Below are 23,457 nucleotides of genomic sequence, written 5' to 3' on the forward strand. Positions count from 1 at the left end.
GGCTGGTGAAATAGTGCTAGTTGAACAAACTAAAAATACTGTAATTTTAAGGCATTCACTCTTTTTATATATAGAAAATATAATATAAAACAAAAACAAAAACAAATTGGTGTACTTGAGAAGAAAAAAAATCAATCTCACCAGATTGGCTAAATGCCTTGAATAAGTATGAAAGGGTTTTTAGTAGCATTAGAATGAGTAAAAAAACTTGACTAAACTAAAACACTATTTTTAACACTATTCCTAAGTCTATTGACTCTTTTTATATTTTATTTTGACTTGTAAAGAATTGATAGCTTAGCAGTTTTGAAAATATTGTGACGACAACAAGATGTGTTGAAATTTTCACAAAAGAAATGTTATGTCCATGACATAACATTGATCTATACATTAGGCTATAATGCTGCTCTTCATTCCCAGTGATCAAACCCCTAACTGCCTTTCTTGATCTATACACTTGACTAAGGCTTAAATAAACTGAAATCTGCTGCATGACATGGTGTTGGACACCTGAGACCTCCCAATTAGGATTTCTACTAAAATCTTCCAAGTACCTATTTGCCATATATGTTGATGTAACTTGACTATTTTGAAATGTTAGGGGACAGGTACACTCAGGATTAGGTGTCTTGATCTGAAATATGCACTCTCCAGTAACCATAGAAGCATAACACCTCCATCCACACTTATTCTTACAATGTACAGAAATCTTCTTTCTCTCATTTAACTTCCACTTGATATCAATATGCTTCTGAATGACATACTCTCTCAGAGCCTTCCTAAAAACCTTGGAGTTTTGAAATTTCATCCCTTTTACCAACTTATCATTTCTCATATTAGTCTTTTCATTGAATCCTAGGTAGCCAGGCCTCTGCTCATCATCAGAACCATCCATACTTGCAATGTCATCCTCTAGAGCTGGTTTTGCCCACTTTTCATCTACATCTATATATGGAGGTAGAACAATGTTTGGTTGAGGTGTATCAGTGTTTGTAGGAGGTGTATTAGTGTTCGGCTGAGGTGTATCAGTGGTTGGTTTAGGTGGATCTTTGTTAGGCTCAGGTGGAACAGTGTTAGGCTCAAGTGGAACACTGTGAGGTGGAGAAAGCACACCAAATACATCATAATCAAAGTCTTCTCCTTCTAAACCTTCATTCAACCAATCAAATTCCACTTCAATAGCAGTTACTGCACCATGTGGTTCTTCTACCACCACACTATCACCATCACTCTCCAATTGACAATCTCCATCTTCCCTTCCACCAACCCCTCCAAGAACTTCAACTGCAAGGGGAGCATGACCACTTTCCACAAACAGTATAATGGCGTCTATTGGCCATTCTACATGAAGTTTACACATAGACACCATATGTGCATCATCATTTATAAGCCTCAAGTCTTGTTCCAAGTTGCCCTCAGGAACTAAATAATGAAACCTATATGGTTCATCAATCCCTAAATCATCACATATACCTTCTATTTCAAAATAACTAAGCCTATCAAGATCCTTATCATACACTATTTCAATTATCCCACCAAAATATTCTAAATTTGGATTCCACAGAATAGTACCCCCATAATGAACCTCGAATTTGAAGTCTATATCATCCATTTGCAATAACAAATTACAATTTTACACGTAGACAATTAACAAATTGTAAAAGAATAGACACATAAAGAATAAACACTAGTATGTTTCTATTTTGCTTTTGGGAGGCAACACACATAGGGGGCAAGGACCACATGTTTTTGTTTTACTAATAAGCACATGCAAACACTAAAATTAAAACTCAACAGATTCGTAGGGTCCACAATGAGGCACAATGACCATGACAGACAAAAAGCCCATAAACATCAACAAATCCAATCCATAGGTGGTCACATTTTTCATAAACATCAACAAATTCATGTAACATTCTCAATAATGATGAGTTTCGACAAATAAATACATGTAACATTGACTAATTTCTCAAAAAATTATAAAACCCAAACAAATCCAAAGAAAAATAGTTCGAAAACCCAAACAATGACTGATTTATTACCTAGATTTGGGTCCCTCGAACAACCCGTTGCTCATCTTGGTTTATTCTTGTAGCACGATTTGTATATTAGATGTAGATGGGGATTTTTCGTGATTCTAGGGTTCATGAGGGAAGTCTTTAAGGGAAAGTGGTTTTGATCAATCTTATGTTGTGATTTCTATTAAAAACATGTTTTTCTAAAGTCTGAGGGTGAGGTGGGTAACAAGGAGCAAACGGATTGAAGCTCGGGTGGGAAAAGTGTTAAGTTTTAAACTAGGGGTAGGCAAAGTGCAAATGAGCCAAAGCAAAGCTGGTTATACTATAATTTCCCCTAAATTATAAGTAGTAGGTTGTTATAGGTTGTTATTAGTGGGCAAAAAAGTAATTTTATTAGCAAGTTTAAATTAGAATCAATAACAATTTACCACTTATGGTTTGTTATGAAAGTGTTGTGAAAAATGTTGTAGATGTAGCACTTTTTTTGCACAATAACTTTATTTTTAGTTGTGGTTGGTTCCAATATCTACACTATTATTTAAGGGACTTCTCCTGTTTGAGATCCTCATTTTTTTGGTTCAAAAAATCCCCTACACTCTTACGTTTAAATAAAGAAAAACTAAAACACAATCCGGTAAACATACAACTCTAACTCCGACTAAAAAATTGCCAAAAAAATAGAGTCACTCTTCTGTTGATTTTCAAATTGCTTTATTCACTTATAAATTAGATTTTCAAAATAAAAATTATATATATAAAATAAAGGCACAGGTTTTTTTTTTTCCCCCTACAAAATAGGACCACTAAAAAAATCCTCATCACACGTGCAAAGTGTGTATGATGAGGCTAGTGATATTTTATTATTTTTTATTTTGACCTATAAGAAATTAACACCTCAACAATTGTGAAAATATTGTGTCAATTTGTTGTGTTAAAATTTTATTATTTTGTGAAACATTGCGAATTGAACAAACCAAAAATAATGTAACAAAACTACTGTAACTTTATGCATTAAAAAAAAAACAAAAACGGCCAATGAAACAGTGCAAGTTGAACAAACCATAATTACTGTAGCTTCAAGCCATTCGCTCTCTTTATATATAGATAATATAATATAAAAGAAACAAAAACAAATTGGTGTACTTGAGAAGAAAAAAAAAATCCATCTCACCAGATTGACCAAATGCCTTGAATAAGTATGAAAGGTTTTTTAGTAGCATTAGAATAAGTCCAAGAACTTGACTAAACCAAAACACTATTCCTAAGCCTATTGGCTCTTTTTATATAGTTAATAGACTTTCATTTCCCTCTTCAATATTCTTTCCCTCTCTTTGTCTCTCTAGTCAATATGAGTATGTGCAACTGTGCAAGAGCAGCAAACAAAAATTGAAGCGAACATATCAAATCACAGTAACTTTGCTTCGTCTTTAGGCTTCTTCCTCAACACAAAGATAGGAGATCTGATGTTTTTGGGGTCACTGTTGGTGTCTTAGACTTCACCACTTTAGGTTTGAGAGCATTTTCAAAATCAAAATCTCTCCTCTCAAATCTGAAACAATATTTCCCTCTCTCTCTCTCTCTTAAATCTTTGAAGTTTTTATGAAGAACTGCTAAAAACCAGTTTAACCATACCAGTTTATGATTTTTCCAGTTAAACCAGTGGTTTCCAGTTTTTATCGGTTTTTCTTCTATTTTCGGTTTTTAACAATAATCGGACCAGATTAAGGTCCAGTTTTTGGTTCAACCGGTTGGTCTAGTCCAGTTTTTAAAACCAAATCTTTTCTCTCTCAGACGTTTTGAGTGTTTGGTTTAGAATAATAATGGTGATGAAGAATAAGATTACAATGATGACTGGGTAAAATTCAAGCTCAATAGACCGGAATGCTGGGCTTTCTCTTACAAGAAATTTTTGCATGTCGAATACCCGTTGAACTAAGTGATCTCACTCTTTCCTTCTTCTTTTTTGTCGTTTGTTGTCATGGTCGTGTCTCTTTTTAATTATCCTCACAAATCATTCTTTGTTTGGTTTCTCAAATGTTACACTATTATTCTTATATTTGAGTTTCTATTTCGTTTGTGATGATACCAAAAAATCGCCAGTGAGTCACACAATCCTCATGTGCCCTGGACAAGACTTGCACAACAAAGAAGAAGAAGACCTCACAGAGAGTACCAGCGTGGTACAGGCCAAATACCCTCCGAATGTTAAGTTAGAGAACTTTCACAACCCTAGAGTGCCAGAGCTGGGATAAATTGTGCGTACCTTAATTTCTGAGGGTTTTGGGTTTATAGTAGTGTAGAACCGACCTTTGTTTCTTGGTGAAGAAGATGTTTCCTTGTAGGGATGATTCTCATAAATACATGTATTTTACGGGATCCTTTCCATATAGAGATTTTGTTGATTAGGGTTAATCATAGGGCACAAGACATTTTCAGTTGAAGTTTCTTAGAGACCACTTAGGCCACGTGGATGCCACGTGGCATTGCTACCCGTCTACCTTGTATCCGACTACTTGGAATCTGTCCACCATGGAGAGTCTGTCCATCTTCTCTTCCTCTCTATCTGAGGCACGATCTTTATTCCGCCCGTTGTTTGTCAGTACGTTTAGGCCATCCTTCTCCTGAGCATCGTTGCTTTCGGTTGGCTTTTTAGAACGGATCCGTCTATCTCAAATCCTATCCCCTTCAGTTTGAAATGAGAAATTGGGGGAAACGTAGATTCCAATGAGGATGAAAAAGCTCCCTATTCTGAAATTAAAATTGAGGAAATTTGCTGGCGGAATCGAACCTAAAAGTCTAAACGCCACCGCTGAGTAACTCTCTCCCCCATTTTCATTTCATATCTTTATTTTCAAACTGAACTTTCTTTTTTGCATGAAGCTTAATGACATGGGTCCAACCCCATACTGGGAGTGAGTATATTTGATATTTCCATATAATTAAAATTCTTGGTGTTGTTTTCTGTAGTTGAAGTGGGTATTATTGTTGTGAATTTTAGATAAACCAATTATTCAGGAAAATAAGTGAGTTAAACTAATCTTCATGGACAGTTGGGGCACTTGGGTTAGATCTAATTTATACTAAAATTTTATTAGTGTGTGCTGTGTTTTTAAAATTTCAGAAATTGTGTTTCAATTAGATTGGCTTATAAATATGAATTTGTAGAGTAGTGAAGGTTGTTAAGTGATTGTAGCTGTGTTGGTTGCAATGTTCGAATGGTTTTGTTAAATCATTATAGAGAATCTCATTGAATGTATCTTTCACAAGTTCTATTAACAAATCGTAATTTGCAAATTATCTTATGCCCCATGTTAATATCATGTTGGTGCATATTATCTAGAGGGTGGTATAAAATTTTCTGGTAATAATGTTCTGATTTAAAGAATTTGAGAATGCTCCCACAATTACTGGTTTTGTTCTTACACTATCCTAGAATTATCACTTGAAGGACCATACATTTGGAATAGTATTTTGCTTAATTCTATATGGTAAGTTGAGGCCAGTGATGATCTAAAACTATTTTGCCTACTTTGAATGATTATCTATTATAAGATAACTAGTCGTAGACCCGCGCAATGCGCGAGATAATTTTGATGTAATTTTTTGTTAAGTAAAGAATGAGAATAATAGTTGAGATTTATAAGTAATAGTCTCAAATACATCTCATAATAATGTGATTACATTGTAATATATATAATAAATTTTATGTAAGTAAAGAAGTCTTTATCTTGATTTTGTGTGTGTGTGTGTATTGGCGTGGAAACATGTTGCATTTTACTTTCAATTATTATATATGACAAAATATTTTGTAATACATTATAATAGTGTGAGATATGTATCAAAACACAACACAATTAAAAAATTGAAAATTTATAATTTTTATTAGAACATGAAAATGAATCGTGTTGGTTTCATATGAAAGCTAACATTATTTTGCATTTTTGGAGAAGTTACTGAGCAATTTATCCAAAATTTGTTTCCATTTTATCACATAAGAACTATTAAACAAAATTATAATAGTTTCTATTTTGATAATCACTAAACTCATATATGAGAATCAACTATTACAAAAACTTTTCTCCCCAAAACATATATTGATTTCTATTATTCCTTTCCATACAATTTAAAAATGTGAAAAACTAAGAAAGCTAAATGTGTAGTTGATTGTTTCTCCAAAAATTAAAAATGTGTAGTTGATCTTAGTCAATCAATAAATAGCATAAAAGGGGTAGGGAAAAGCAAATGTATTCACGGTATAATTTTTTATATATGTCCATATTTGTTTTTGTATAATAATACTCATGCTTTTTAAAATATTCATGTAGCAACTGTATCTTGTTTGATCTCTCCCAGTTCTGCAGCTTTAACCCAACTCACAGCATATAAACTAATGATTAAGAAAAAAGAACCTAGCAAAATGAAGCCAAACACAATTTCTAAATTTTAGTGATAAATAACAAAGAGAGATTAAAAGATATCACAAATATGTAGTGATAATTAAAAAAATTTCCATCACAAATACTATACTTATTGGTTTTAAGAGAGATTAATAGAGAACATATATAAATATAAATATAGGGGAGGGGAAAAATGTATATTCGATACATAAGTGTTGAGGGAGGGGGAAGGTTGGGGAAGAGGAAGAGACTTTGTATGTTTTGGTAATTGAAAAATGTATTTATAACTAGTAAGTTGCATAGTTAATGTTATATATATATATATATATATATATAGTCTTTTTTTAAAAAACTCATCAAATCCAATGTAGTAACATAATAGTAAGTCTGAATAGGAAAATTATTAAGTACTCCCCCCTCTCACATAAATGGTAGGTCCTACCATAAATTTAATTAGTGGGACCTACCATTTATGTGAGAGAACGGAATATGCATTTATGGTACTCCGAGAGTACATAATAATTTCTCGTCTAAATAGAGGACTTTTGGGCTACCATACAGGCTTATGAAAAATTTAAGACTTTCCATATTCATTATTTTTTTTCCCAAAAATTTTTATCAGAGAAAATAATTTCCTTCATAAATTAGAATTTTACAGATTTTTTTTTTTTTTCAATTAGATAGAAGAAATATATAGGAAGGGAAAAAAAAATTTGATTGTATTTCTAAAAGAGCTAATAGTGAATATTTAAGTAAATATTATTTGTGGGGCCCGGCCCAGAAATAATGGGCTATTCCAAATTCAGACCCGTCCGAGGAGCGTCCTGTCCAAAGAGAAACCACATATGAAGCATTACTCAGTCCCGATAACGTCAAGGAAACCTGTCCGAGGAGTAACTCCTCCTCGGACACTACGAAGCCCAGACGAGGAACTCTCCGCAGCCAATTCAGTTCATCCTCCCAACATATAAAATGAATAAAATCCAAAATATCTCATGGAAAGCTACCACCACATTAATTGCGCCCCAACCACCCTCTTGGCCGCATTAATGAGGAAAAGACCCCTGAACAGTACCACCTTGGCCTCTGCAACTCACAAAGGGAGTGATGAAGGCGTCTGATGGGACAGGTGCTCAAGTAGATGCTTAGATGATCAACAAGTGTAAGGTTGAGATGAGAGGAGGAGAACTATATAATGTAGTGGAGTCCCTCAAAGAGGAGGACGGAAAAACTGTATTCGGAACAAAAGAAATAGAATTATACGTAAGAGATCCATTCTGGTGTTTTTATTTTCTGCAACAATACTGTCCATGTATCAGACCGAATAGGCTCACTGAGGCTAAGTTTTTTGACCCATCCTCTACAAATATTTATTGTGGGTTGCGCCTTGGGCCAAGGCCTGATCAATAAGATTCGGGCCAGGAAAATCGTGCAACTACAATTGGCGCCGTCTGTGGGAAGAACTAGGGCATCAGCTAGTGCAACGGTCGAGCATGGCAGAACTAGGTCTGCACCAGGAGGATCCTCACCAAGCTAACTCCCAACGGACACAACTCGCCGAGTCCCGGAGGCAAAATAACCTAACCAACCCAGGCGGCAGGGGGAATCGTGAGGGAAGTGTGCATACTACCCGGACGAGCCAGAGTCACACTCAGATAGGAAGTCGTGTCTCAGAGGCGAAATAGTCACCAGGCCATGCAGCGAGAGATAGATGACCTAAAAAGGAAGTTACGGCGTGTGCAGCGAAGACGATCTCCCTCTGACTCAGGCGAGTCTTCTAATGCGGAGGATGCGAGTTACAGACAAAGGTCAAGGACCCCCCCAAGTGAAACCTTTTCTTACGAAAGGGAACCACGCCCTGTACGGAAGTATGAGAGCCTATCCAGCAAAAGTTCGGGGAATGACGCCATGAAGAAAGCGCTGGACCAGGTCTCAAGGTCACCCTTCACGAATAGAATCGAAGGGGCTAAGCTGCCTAGACGCTTCAACCAACCGGTGTTCGCCATCTATAACGGCAGAGCAGACCCGGTAGAGCACGTGAGTCAGTTTAACCAAAAAATGGCGATTTACTCGCAAAATGAAGCCCTAATATGCAAAATCTTCCCATCCAGCTTGGGATCGATGGCAATGAGGTGGTTCAACAGCCTGAAGACAAACTCCGTAGGCTCCTACAAGCAGCTCACTCAAGCTTTTTGCTCCCGTTTTATTACAAACACCAGAGTCCCTCGACCTCTCAGTTCGCTACTATCCTTATCCATGCACGAAGGAGAAACCCTGAAAGCGTACTCAGATAGGTATTGGGAGTTGTATAACGATTTAGATGACAACCATGATAATATTGCTATCAGCACGTTCAAAAGCGGTCTCCCCACCGAGCATGGCTTAAGGAAATCCCTCACCGGAAAACCAGTTGCTGATGTCCATCAGCTGATGGATAGGATCGACAAGTACAAAAAAGTAGAGGAAGATCAGCTGCAAGGGAGGGGAAAGGAAAAGGTTATCCCCCCCAAAGCAAATGATTTCAGGTCGGAACGGCACAACCCTGGTCAGCCAAGGAGAGATTTTTCGCGACAGGCTGGGCAGAGCAACCTGCAAACAGTGAATGCCGTATTCAGAGAGCCAGTACAACAGGTACTGGAGAAAGTAAGGGATGAGCCCTATTTCAGGTGGCCGGGAAAGATGGCTGGAGACCCTTCCAAACGTAACCAGAACCTGTACTGCCACTATCATCAGGACCATGGGCATACTACTGAGGACTGCAGGAATCTATGGAATCACCTAGATCAGTTGGTCCGAGAAGGAAAGTTACGTCACCTGCTGCACCCATCGAGCGGCTATCCCGGCCAGGCAACACAAGAGCCTCGAAAGGACGTGTCCTTAAGACCCCCCACCGGGACGATACATGTCATCCTCGTGGCACCAGGAAGAACTGGGCCACCCATCCCCAGGGTATTAGCTGTTGATCGGCTCCCCTCCGAGGGCAGGCAAAGGGAACCCAAAAGGTCAAAAAAGGGAAGCTCTTTGATATTGGGATTCTCGGATGAGGATAAGAGAGGAACTATTCAACCTCACGATGATGCCTTGGTGGTCACATTGAGGATTGGGGGCTTCGACGTGAAAAGGGTGCTGGTGGACTCGGGAAGTGCAGTAGAGATAATGTACCCTGATCTATACAAGTGGCTGAACTTGAAGCCAGAAGATTTGGCAGCTTATGACTCTCCCCTTCTCAGCTTCGAAGGAAAAATCGTTACGCCAAAAGGGTAGATCCGACTACCCATACAGACGGGGTCAGAGGTGGTGGACGTGAATTTTATCGTCGTCGACGCTTACTCACCCTACACCGCGATAGTCGCCAGGCCATGGATCCACGCCCTGGAAGCCGTAACCTCCACACTTCATCAAAAAGTGAAATACCCATCCAAAGGACAAGTAGAAGAGATCCGAGGAGATCAGGCCGTGGCCAGGAAGTGCATGGTGGCCGCCATTTTACATCGGCCCCCAATCGAGTCCTCGGCCCCAAAGAGCTTATAGCAACCAACCCCCTCGGCAAGGCAAGGCGAGGGGCTGGCCGAGGAGATAAGGTGTGAAAGTTTAGATAGGATCGCTGTCAATGACGACCCAGAGAAGTTCTTTCAGGTCGGCTCTGAATTACCTTCTCAGGAAAAAGAGGAGCTGGTCAGATTTCTCAGAGAAAATGTCGACGTGTTCGCATGGGACGCCTACGTCGCCCCGGGAGTTGATCCCAGCCTTATTTGTCACCACTTGAACGTCAACCCCTCTTCAGCTCCGAAGAAACAGCCACCCCGACGTCCTTCGAAGGAACATGCTAGTGCCGTAAGAGACGAAGTGGCGAAATTGAGGAGGGCAGGGGCTATCAAAGAGGTCTTTTATCCCGAGTGGTTTGCGAACACGGTGGTGGTAAGAAAGAAGACAGGGAAGTGGAGGGTCTGCGTGGACTTCACGGACCTGAACAAGGCGTGCCCGAAGGACCCATTCCCCCTACCCTGAATCGACCGATTGGTGGATGCAACCGTGGGCCACCCTCGAATGAGCTTCCTGGACGCCTTCCAGGGCTATCATCAGATACCCCTTGCGCTAGATGACCAAGAGAAAACGGCTTTCATGACGCCCATCGGAAACTATCATTATAAGGTGATGCCGTTTGGGCTGAAGAACGCAGGCTCAACTTACCAAAGGATGATGACTCGGATGTTCGAACCACAACTGGGCAAGATCATTGAGGTTTATATAGACGATATGGTTGTGAAGAGTAAAAGGGTGTCCGAGCACGTGAAAGACCTCGGAATAATCTTCCCTATCCTAAGGGAGCATCGGTTGCGGCTAAACGCTTCCAAATGTTCATTTGGGGTCGGATCTGGGAAATTCCTAGGGTACATGGTCACCCACAGGGGAATAGAAGTAAGTCTCGACCAAATCAAAGCCATTAACAGCCTACAGGTTCCTCGAAATCCGAAGGAAGTGCAGAAGCTCACTGGCATGATTGCGGCATTAAATCGGTTCATATCGCGATCGGCGGATCGATGTCGGCCTTTTTACCTACTAATAAACAAATGGAAAGGGTTCGAATGGTCGGAGGATTACGCCCAAGCTTTCCAGCAGCTCAAGGACTACCTGTCCCGACCACCCATCATGTCCAGCCCTGAGGCAGATGAGATGCTGTTTGCGTATGTCGTCGTAGCTCCCCATGCTGTAAGCTTGGTACTGATACGGGATGATAATGGGGTGCAGCGACCGGTTTACTATGTGAGCAAATCATTACATGAGGCCGAGGTGCGGTACCTACCTTTAGAAAAGGCAATTCTGGCGATAGTGCATGCAACCCGGAAGCTTCCTCATTACTTTCAGGCGCATACGGTCATCGTTCTAACTCAGCTTCCCCTTCGAGCAGTGCTTCGAAGCGCTGATTACACCGGAAGGATCGCCATGTGGAGTGCGCTTTTGGGGTCCTTTGATATTAAATATATGCCCAGATCCTCCATCAAAGGACAGGTCCTCGCAGACTTGGTGGCGGAGTTTGCTGAGCCCTCTATAGAAACAATAACCGAGGAGAAAGACATGGATGGAAAATCGGTTGGAGCGATTTCAACAGGGAGGACCATGCATTGGAAGGTCTACGTAGATGGCGCAGCTAACCAGAGAGGGTCAGGAGTTGGGATAGTTTTAATATCCCCGGACGGTGCTGCCATTGAAAAATCATTGAGGCTCGGATTCTCGGCTACGAACAATGAAGCCGAATACGAAGCCTTACTTCAAGGGATGACGATGGTTCAAAGATTGGGCGGAAGAATGATAGAAGCTTTCTCGGACTCCAGACTGGTAGTCGGACAAGTGATGGGTGAGCTGGAAGCTCGAGATACTAGGATGCAAGAGTATCTGGGACAAGTCAAGCGGCTGCAGACGAATTTTGAATCCTTCAATCTGACGCACATTTCCAGGAGTATAAACACCCATGCAGACTCGCTGGCCACTCTCGCCACGTCCTCGGCACATAACCTGCCGCGAATGATCCTGGTTGAAGATCTAGCCCAGGCAAGTCCCATCAGCAGAAGCCCGGCCAGAGTCCATCAGATCAGAAAGAGTCACAGCTGGATGGACCCCATAAAGAACTTCCTCCAAAACGACATCTTGCCAGAGGAAAGATTGGAAGCCGAGAAGATACGTAGGAATGCTCCTCGGTTCTGGCTATCAGAGGACCACAAACTATATCGGCGCTCTTACTCTGGACCGTACCTACTCTGCGTACATCTAGAAGAATCCGAATCTCTACTTGAGGAGTTACACGAGGGGATTTGTGGAAGTCATACCGGGGGAAGGTCGCTGGCGCACAGGGCACTTACCCAAGGGTATTGGTGGCCGAACATGCAAAGAGAGGCCCAAGAGTACGCTAAGAAGTGCGACCAGTGCCAAAGATTCGCCCCGAATATCCACCAACCCGGAGGAGTTCTCAACCCCTCTCTAGCCCATGGCCGTTTGCACAATGGGGCCTTAATATAGTTGGACCCTTCCCCAAAGCTGCGGGGAACAAGCGATACATAATAGTCGGAACTGATTACTTCACTAAATGGGCGCCCCGAATATCCACCAACCCGGAGGAGTTCTCAACCCCTCTCTAGCCCATGGCCGTTTGCACAATGGGGCCTTAATATAGTTGGACCCTTCCCCAAAGCTGCGGGGAACAAGCGATACATAATAGTCGGAACTGATTACTTCACTAAATGGGTGGAAGCTGAACCCTTAGCCAACATTAGGGACGTGGACGCCCAAAAATTCATCTGGAAGAACATCATCACCCGCTTCGGGACTTCGCGTACACTCATTTCCGACAATGGACTGCAGTTCGACAGTAAGAACTTTAGGGAGTATTGCCGCGAGTTTGGAATCATTAACCGACCCCCGCCTACCCTCAAGGAAATGGGCAGGTCGAAGCCGTGAACAAGGTCATAGTGAACGGATTGAAGAGGAGACTGGACGAGGCAAAGGGGAGATGGGTAGAAGAACTCCCCCACGTCTTATGGACTTATCGGACGACGCCGCGACGGTCGACCGGTGAGACCCCCTTCTCGATGACTTATGGGGCTGAGGCCGTGCTCCCAATCGAGAACAACTTTCCCACACTAAGGTCTAGATCGTTTACCCCAAACGATAACGACGAGTTATTGGAACGGAGTCTGGACCTAGCCGAAGAAAGAAGGGAAAAAGCGATGATTCATATGGCTTATTATCACCAGAAGCTGAGACAAGGGTATGATGCCAACGTCAAACTGCGGCCTCTGGGTCCAGGTGATCTCGTGATGAGGAAGATTCTTGGCAGCGCAAAAAACCCCTCTTGGGGCAAGTTGGGGCCCAATTGGGAGGGACCATACCATGTCACATCCGTGGCCGGAATAGGCGCCTACTACCTAAAAGATTTGGATGAAAAAACTGTACCTCGACCATGGAATGTAAATAACCTCAGAAGATATTGTTATTAATGAAAATGGCTTCGCCCACATTTTGTTTCATGACTATCCATTGCTTGCTGGTCTACATGACGATTTTTATAAGTTTTAAACAGAACCTAAGTCCTGCATGGCTCCTTGGACCACAGACTTAGGGGAAATTAATACATAAGGCAACTACTCATAGTTTTAAACAGAACCTAAGTCCTGCATGGCTCCTCGGACCACAGACTTAGGGGAAATTATTACTCATGACAATTTTTATAAGTTTTAAACAGAACCTAAGTCCTGCATGGCTCCTCAGACCACAGACTTAGGGGAAATTAATACTTAAGGCAACTATTCATAGTTTTAAACAGAACCTAAGTCCTGCATGGCTCCTCGGACCACAGACTTAGGGGAAATTATTACTCATGACAATTTTTATAAGTTTTAAACAGAACCTAAGTCCTGCATGGCTCCTCGGACCAGACTTAGGGGAAATTAATACTTAAGGCAACTATTCATAGTTTTAAACAGAACCTAAGTCCTGCATGGCTCCTCGGACCACAGACTTAGGGGAAATTATTACTCATGACAATTTTTATAAGTTTTAAACAGAACCTAAGTCCTGCATGGCTCCTCGGACCACAGACTTAGGGGAAATTAATACTTAAGGCAACTATTTATAAGTTTTAAACAGAACCTAAGTCCTGCATGGCTCCTCGGACCACAGACTTAGGGGAAATTCATACTTAAGGCAACTATTTATAAGTTTTAAACAGAACCTAAGTCCTGCATGGATCCTCGGACCACAGACTTAGGGGAAATTAATACTTAAGGCAACTATTCATAAGTTTTAAACAGAATCTAAGTCCTGCATGGCTCCTCGGACCACAGACTTAGGGGAAATTATTACTTACGATAGATTGAGAGATTATTACTTAAAGGAAATCATTTTAATGCGTGCGCGCAGTCTGGCGCCATCGCAACCCTCAAATGCACAGCCCAAAAACCCATTTTATTTTGACCGTTTACCTGTATCTACATCGTTGCAAATGTTTAAAAAAAAAAAAGAGCGCTACTGACATACATCCATAGTAGGCAAAACGAACATTTTATATTAATATTCCGAGTACATTAGAAAGAGAGGTCCTTACAAAAGAATGGAAAAATAGGACGACTCTCATTCAAAAAAAAAAAAGAAAAAGGGAAAGAGTACAAAGATCAAAAGCCTAAAAGGCTAAGCCTTAGCAGGAGGATCTTCTTTCTGCTCGGGCTGAGGGGGAGGAACCTCGATGGTAGAGTCTGCGGCGGGATCCTTCGCCATATCAGGCACAAGGACGGCATCAGGCACCGCCAGGTCCTGCTCTGAAGCCACTCGGGCGTCATCAGGATTCTTTCGGATCTCCTGAGGATAGAAGATGTTCTCGGGCAGTCTTAGTGCCGAATCCGCAGGAACTCCTGCAGCATCGAGAGCATGAGCCCATGAAATACTGCAGTAATCCCTGCACACCTCGGGGATCTCCTCGGCTAGCCTGGCCTCCGTCTCTTCGACCCCGAGCTAGCGAGCAGCATTCTTCTCAGCCTCTGTAGCCTCTCGGATCAGCTGAGCCTCCTTTTTGACCCGCCTCAGCTCATCCTCGACTTTTTGCAGAGCAGTCTTGAGATCCTGCACTGCCTGCCTCTCGGTGGCGAGGTTAATCTGTGTCGAGTATAGCTCTTTGCGCTGGTCCTCCGCCTGGGTCTCGGCACTCTTCAAACCAGCCTCTGCACTTTTGCGCCGGTTCTCCGACTCCTTAAACTCGTCCGTGAGTTTAAGGTGATCATGCTTAAGGGACCCCAAGGTTTTCTCCATCTCCGTCCGAGCCTGGGTCTCAGCCTCAGCCCGATTACAGTTACCTCGGCAGAATTCCTCAGCCACAAATACCTGCTGAGTGATCTACGAACGAAACAAGATTGCTTTAAAAAAAAATAATTAATTAATGAAACAGTAGAAGGATTACTTACCATCGCGAGATCCCTTTTAAGGGATAGGAAGATCTCGGGCTGAGAGAACCGCCTGTAAGCCTCCATATCCAGAGGAAGGAGTAGGGGTTGCTCTAAGGCCTCGGCCACGTACCCTGCCCGGCCTCGGTTGTACTCTCGGACCGAAGCATTGTAGGGGATGGCAACCCCATCCAGCTCCAACTTGGGGCTCCACACACGCGGGGTAGCGCGTACCTCCGCAGGGTTCTCGTCGTCCCAACTCTCCGAGGAGTTGCCCATTCTGCTCCTTGGCGCGCAAGTGGTTTTTTGCTGCTTGGTCGGCTAGGCAACCACCTCGCCCTCTTCAGGAGTGTCAGCCGGCCTTTTCTTCTTTAAGTCCGGATTAACCTTAAGGCTAAGGTCCGAGGTGCTCGGAGGGGCCACAGAAGGGAGGGTCTTGTCCTGTGGTGGAGTTGGTCCCTTTAATGACTGTCCTTTCGATGACTGACCTTTCCCTCGGGAGGCCATCAACTCCTTTAGAGTTTTTCCCTTTCCTGCCATGGGCTCTGTTTCTTCATCCGAAGTATCGTCCGAGCAGATGACGATTGAAGGAACGCCAACTGCAGAATGTCGGTCCCGCTCTCCTTCAGGATCGGAAAGCTCCACCAAGGGGGTTTGCTGAACTTCCTCCTCAAAATAAAACTCATCTATCTCTTCCTCAAGGGAAAGACGAGATGATTCAGCTTCCTCTTCAACCTGAACGGCAACACCAGGCTCGTTTGGCGGAGGTAGCTGCTCTGCTAAGTAGGGATTTCTAACACCGGGCAACACAACTGATGGCAGATCGTGTTGAGCTAGGAACCCGTCCTTGGACACGTCAATCCTAGCCAGCCTCGGACTGCCAGCCCTTATAGCGTGACCGATAGCCTGGAAAGAGCTGCTCAGAGGTTGATAGCCCAGAACCAGATGGGCCGCACGCAACTGTCCGTCCTCGGAAACGTAAATCTTCGACCTAAGAAGGTAGTTCAACGCTGGCACGTTCACAAAGTTTAGCCGAGGAGCAACGTGAACTTTATCTGCAAACAACCAAGAAAGGTGGGGTTAGTTCATGAAATTTTACAATTACAAAGAAAGCGAGAAAAATAAACCCTCAATACTAAATCCTTTCCCAAAAGGACTGGCCCTAAAAACGTCGCACCTGGGGTTCCTGCCCGAGTTGGACAATGAATACCGTCGAACCACTCCCCAGAAGCAATAAGGAAGTCATTCTTCACGGTCTTATTGGATATTGGGAGACAAGAGATCAACCTAACGTCCTCATTCCGGGATTTAAGATAATACCCATCATCCCCGAGGCGGTGACACTCGTACAGATAAGTCACATCGTGCCAAGTAAGGCCTAGATTCATCCGCTCGTCTAAGACATCTACACAGCCTAGTATCTTGAACATATTCGGGGCACACTGATACGGCGTCAACCTATGGTTGAACAGGTATTCCCTTGTAATCCTACGCATGGGAAGTGTCATCCCTCCCTCTATGAAAGCAATCATGGGGATAACAACTTCTCCCTCACCTCTCTCTGTCAATACTCCTTCAAGAGGACAGTACTGCAGCCCTACCCCCGGGGGAATGTGGTATTTTGCCCTAAAGGCCTCCATAGCAGCCGGAGTTTTTACTAATTTTTCGAATCTACCCATCTGAGCTGAACTGGGAGAAATGGAAGTAAAGACCAAGGAGAAAGGTAGAGTCCGAGGAGGGAATTGAAACGGCAAGATGAACGAAATTTACTGGTACCTTCACAAAAACGCTCAATGGGATGCCTGGAAATCTCTCCTGGAGGAAACGCTTCGCGAAGAACGGCTACGGTGGCGTAACGGACGCAAGTATTCGAATATCTCTGGGATTCGATGGAGTTCTCTGGAAGCCTCTGAGGTTTATGAAATGCAGATAAAAAGAAGGAACTGAACCCCTCTGATGTCTTATATAGCTAGGAGGAGAGAGAAAAGATCACTCCTGCCTAAAAATACGAGAAAAAAACGATGGTCGTTCGATCTACGCCTCACCGTTGGATGAGGGGAACATAACGCCTCCAGAAGTTAATGGCCGCGCCTCGTAAATTGTAGCGCGTCAAAAGTAACGGCCCACACGCGCGCCACACGCTCTCCTTATTTCCATCCTCTCCCAAACATCAAAACCCCACTTTTCTCCTCGGAAGGAGATAAAAACCGGAGTTTTGAGGGGCTATTGTGGGGCCCGGCCCAGAAATAATGGGCTATTCCAAATTCAGGCCCGTCCGAGGAGCGTCCTGTCCAAAGAGAAACCACATATGAAGCATTACTCAGTCCCGATAACGTCAAGGAAACCTGTCCGAGGAGTAACTGCTCCTCAGACACTACGAAGCCCAGACGAGGAACTCTCCCCAGCCAATTCAGTTCATCCTCCCAACATATAAAATGAATAAAATCCAAAATATCTCATGGAAAGCTACCACCACATTAATTGCGCCCCAACCACCCTCTTGGCCGCATTAATGAGGAAAAGACCCCTGAACAGTACCACCTTGGCCTCTGCAACTCACAAAGGGAGTGATGAGGGCGTCTGATGGGACAGGTGCTCAAGTAGATGCTTAGATGATCAACAAGTGTAAGGTTGAGATGAGAGGAGGAGAACTATATAATGTAGTGGAGTCCCTCAAAGAGGAGGACGGAAAAACTGTATTCGGAACAAAAGAAATAGAATCATACGTAAGAGATCCATTCTGGTGTTTTTATTTTCTGCAACAATACTGTCCATGTATCAGACCGAATAGGCTTACTGAGGCTAAGTTCTTTGACCCATCCTCTACAAATATTTATTGTGGGTTGCGCCTTGGGCCAAGGCCTGATCAATAAGATTCGGGCCAGGAAAATCGTGCAACTACATTATTTAAGAATTATAATAGTGAAATTTGTAGTACAAAAGAAATGCCTAGTTGATTTCCTGTTGCATTTATCTATTATATTTCTTATGTTATTTCTATTATATTTTTGAATATTTAAGGAGTATGATGGATTGAAGTGCAACATATCATAGCCAAATTGAACAATAAGATATAAGATATAGGTTTAAGGTTTTTTTTTTTTTTTTTTTCTTGAGAATTAGATAAGCTTAATTAAGCTAATTACTAAGGTAATATGATTTAATTCATGTTGGACTATACAAAATCATTCTATTATATATATATATATATATATATATATTGGTTAGCATGATTTGAATTAAGTTGCAGGATTTCCTAAAAATGAGATCACGTTGAGGTATATGCTTCAATTGAGAAAATTTTTTAATTTCAAAGTAATGGACATTAGTATTACCATGGAAACATAAAGCAATATTGCATGCATGTCCATAGTCATAAAATGGATGCAATAGTTATAAATTGTAAGAATTTTTTTTTTTCTTGAGAAGATAAATGGTACCCAAATAGAAAGAAAAAGAGGAACACCATATGGTCAATACCTATCATTATAATATTTTGTTTCCTTTTCCAAGGTGTCCTAAGAAGTTATAAATTAGCATCGATTTAGATGAGATTAAAAGAAAATTAGCAAGAATTTATGAAGTATTTAATTTAAAAAATTACAAAGCTCTTCAGAAGATAAAATAAACAAATGAGAGGCAAATGATCATGTACTAAATCAATAATACGCATTCCAATTCTTTAAACAAAAACAATTTTAATGGGTAAAACGCAATTATGTAAAAAAAAAAATTGTAAATATGAATACAAAGAAATGGAATATCAATTGAAAAAAAAAAGAAAAAAAGAAAAGAAACATGGTGTTTACAATCCTAGAAAAGAAAATCCAATACAAACCTTTACATCGTAATTTGTCAAAAAATTAATGAAAAATAACCATATTAAACTAAGTTATAATCCCAAATACAAAGAAAAAGAGGAACATCATATGGTCCATACCTATCAATCATAATAGATGAGATTAAAAGAAAAGTAGCAAGAATTTATGTAGTATTTAATTTAAAAATTACAAAACCATTCAGAAAATAAAATAAACAAATGGGAGGCAAATGATCATGTACTAAATCAATAAAACACATTCCAATTCTTTAGACACTAGCAATTTTAATGGGTAAAACATAATAATGTAAAGAAAAATTGTAAACATGAATACAAAGAGATAGACTATCAATTGAAAATTGGAAAAAGAAAAAGAAAAAAGAAACATGGTATTTACAACCCCAGGAAAGAAAATCCAGTACAAACCATAAAAAATTGCCACAAAAAAGCAAAGAAGTTCAAGGGAAGAAAAAGAAAAACTAACATCAAATGGACCTTCCAATTCTAGTTGTAATTTGGTGACTGATGGGCTGGAAAGAAAGCAATTCAAAACCTATATATAAAAAAATTAAATCAATGGGTTTTAAATCCAAATGGAGACAATTGAATGTTTTGATGGGGGAAAGAAGCCATTTTTTTATAAGGAGATGATAAGTCAGAGAGAGAATGATTGATTGCTGAATTTAAGGGAATTTGGATTCAATGGGAAAGTCATTAATAGTATAAACATTAGCCATTTGTTTGATGGGAAGATGATGAGTTGAGAGAGAGAATGTGATTGATTAAAGAGAATATATGAAGTAGAAACCCAAAAAAAAAAAAAAAAAAGGAAAATAAAAACTTTGTGACATGGTGATGATGTGGCTCAATTGGAGCGTAGAAACAATAAATGTTACGCTTTAACTTTTAGATATATATATATATATATATAGATGATATCTCTAACATATTTGAGGCCTTTCTATGATGTTGTATTTATTAAAGTCAATTGAAAAAAGGAAAAAAAAAATTTGTTTTAGACTTTTAGGGTTGTTTATTAATTGTTACCACTATCTCATGATTTGTGGAAGTTGCTTTCAAAGTTTATAATGTGATATTTTCCTCTTGGTACTAAACTCATAATGTATTTTTAATAGATTATTCATTTCTTTTTTTATTTTGTGAAATTATCAGTTTTTTTACTTATCCAAAAAAAAAATCGCTTGCCTAAAAAGAAAAAGTAATGGTCTGACAAGACAATTTTAAGCTATTATCTTTCCTTCTCTCTTCATTTACATAATAACTTATTAGATGAACAAAGAGAAATTTAAAATATTCTCTTTCCTTTTCTTTTTTAACTGCAAGTTACTTCAGGGTTCCAATTAAATCATCTTCATAGAGGTTCTTCTATCTTACATCTCAAATTGTACTTTTTAATCAATGAGCATCCAGATTAAAATTTTTGTCTATTTTGCACACAAAAAAAAAAAAAAACATTCTATTTTCACATCCATTTTTACCAGACGCTTACATCTGTTTGTTTATTCTACACATTCTTTTATTTAAATAAAAATTTTCTTACATTTTTTTATTATTTCACACCTATCCATGGCCCACCAACTTTAACACACACGCCAACTTCATTTTCTCTAAACACTTTCCCTTTCTCTTTCTCATTCTTCATTCTTTTTTCGTCTTTTTCTTTCTTCTCCTCCTCCTCCTCCTCCTCCTCCTCCTCCTCCTCCTTCTTCTTCTTCTTCTTCTTCTTCTTCTTCTTCTTTATCATTCTCTCAATTCATATCTCTCTCTCTCTATCTTCCCAGTTCCCTTAATCAATCTTCCTCAATTTACCGCCACCATCAACCAAACCCAGTCAAAGGCAGAGGCTCAAATCAATACCAAAACAAAACCCACACATTCTATCATCAATTCCAACAAACCCACAAAATTTTCCAAGCTTGAACATCAACTCCTGCAAACCCATAAAAGTCCACCAAGCTTGAAGCCAAATAAAAAAAGAAAAAACCTAGATTGTGTGGGTCTGGATTATGGGTTTGTGTAGGTGAAGTATTTGATGTTGAGATTGTGTGGGAATATTGTGTTTGGAGGGGCAGATTTCTATAGCTAAAATATTTGATGATGGGTATGTGCGGAGATTTTGTGTTTAGAGGAGAGCATGTCTGATGAGGTAGATAGAGAAGAGAGTGAAGGGAAAGTGACAAGAGAGAGAGAGAGAGAGATTAGATCTGTGGAGAGAGAGAGAAAAAAAAAATATATATATATATATATATATAATGCAAATGAACAGTAACCATATAAATATACACAATTACTATAGCAACTTTGGATATTTAGACAACTTTGGTTTGACTGATGTGGAAGATTTTTGGGGTAAAATTTGTAAAACTTGTTGCTTTTTGTATTTTGCAAAATTTTACAAAGGCTGGTGTGAATTGCTCCTAGTTGTAGAAACAAAAGCATACATTTTGCAATTCTTGTTCAAACATATTAGTTAGTCTTGATGAGTTCTTAGCCAAACACTTTCCAAACCAAAAGGCCCCATAAGAGTTATACCCAACATTCTATTTTGTGCCATGTTCTCACATTTCTTAGCAACCAAACTCTAGGTAAAATTCCTTAACTCGAATAAATACTTACTGCATCACTTTCATCCCATTAGATCAGACTTTCTCATCTTCATTCATTTGAGTTCCTCCTTGGTAAGGTAGTAGTACAATTGAGGTTGCAGAGTTGTTGACATTTGGGTTGAATGTAGTGAGTGGGAATTGGAGAAGGTGAAACATCTAGGTTTTAGGCCTCTCAAGACCATGTGATGATATCTTAAAAATAACAAATAATACAAGTTATAACAGTTGAATTTTATATTTTTGCCAAGCTTTATTCGAGTTGGAGTTTTTCAGTTGGGTCAACAAATGACATTGCAGAAAATGTAAGCTTTTTTTTTTGGAAAGCAAAACCAACTTCATTTAATTAGCAATAGAAGTAGAATCAAAATACAATGCTTCTAAAGCCGGTAGAGGGGAATCCTCCAACCAAACAATATCCTCACTAAGATGCCTAGCAAAGCGAGCTAAAGAATGTGCTACCCCATTGGCACTATGTCTAATACCCCGAAATTCCACATGTCGCAACCTACCTGCCAAATAACAAAGATCATCATAGAGGTTCCCCAAGCGAGACCAATATGTCTGAGCTAAAGCAATAGACCTCATAACATTTGAATTATCACCTTCCATGATTAAATCTGAAAACCCAGCATCTATTGCAAATTCCATAGCTTGTCGACATGCCAAAACCTCTTGCCTCTTCACTATCCATAACTGCAAGACCCTTCGACAACAATATTGCCATAACCTAACCCCTTTCATTCCGAATAATCACACCAACACCTAAGGCTAAAATGTCCTTGAATACCGCTGCATCAAAATTGAGTTTATACATCAATCCTTCAAGTGGCTTGCATGACTATGAGAGACCAATAGAAACAGGGACTGCTAACTGTGATTGTGCCTCCTTATACTCCGTTAGAAAGCTGCTAGCTCACACATTCAGCCTACCAGGAAAAGCTCAAGTACATCCTCTGACAGCTTGTGCATTAGGTTCTCAAATAATTGCATCATATTATCTTGATCAGTCAACCCCTTCTGCAAGGTATGGTGTGAACATCCAACCCACACGTCCTGAGCAGCTCCACACTCCCACAATGCATGGATTGTTGTTTCGAGGAATCTTTTGCAGATGGGACACATATCATTCTCAATAATCCGTCGCTACCATAACCTTTCATAAGTAGGTAGAATATTATGACAAGCTCGCCACCCAAACACATTAATCTTATTTGGGATGTGAAGCTTCCAAATTCTCGCCCAAACTTTGCTGCTAGACCTCGGATTGGACCCTTCTCCCTCCTGGCTTGACTCTTTCAGCAGAATCCTTGTCGTATGGTAACCAAACTTCACCGAGTACCGCCCACTTTTATTATGCAGCCAAACCATCACATCTGATACACACTGTCAACTTAGAGGAATTCGTTAAATAGCCTCAGCATCATACCTGTTAAAAACTATGTCTATGAAACCACGATTCCATTGGAAAGTTGTCCAATCTATCAACTCCGACACATGCCAATCTTCCTCTACTTCGTTTGGTGGGACAAGAATTTTATTAGTTGGATAGCAAGGAAGCCACTTATCTGATAATACCCGAATGGAAGAACCCGTACCCACATGCTAGCAACACCCTTTTCTCAAAATAGGCTGAGCTGCAAGTAAGCTCTTCCAAACATAAGAGCTGTG

At 40.5% G+C, this 23,457-nt stretch overlaps 2 non-coding genes across 2 annotated transcripts; both read left to right on the plus strand.

The window, feature by feature from the left end:
* Positions 1-3,855: 3,855 nt before the first annotated feature.
* Positions 3,856-3,960, plus strand: LOC115962375. The gene has a single exon (XR_004085416.1). It is a non-coding gene; the product is annotated as a small nucleolar RNA Z107/R87 (small nucleolar RNA).
* Positions 3,961-4,732: 772 nt separating this feature from the next.
* On the plus strand, positions 4,733-4,835 carry LOC115962352. The gene has a single exon (XR_004085396.1). It is a non-coding gene; the product is annotated as a small nucleolar RNA R30/Z108 (small nucleolar RNA).
* The last annotated feature ends 18,622 nt before the right edge of the window (positions 4,836-23,457 follow it).

Source organism: Quercus lobata, chromosome 9 (assembly GCF_001633185.2).
Source record: "Quercus lobata isolate SW786 chromosome 9, ValleyOak3.0 Primary Assembly, whole genome shotgun sequence".
Lineage (NCBI taxonomy): Eukaryota > Viridiplantae > Streptophyta > Magnoliopsida > Fagales > Fagaceae > Quercus > Quercus lobata.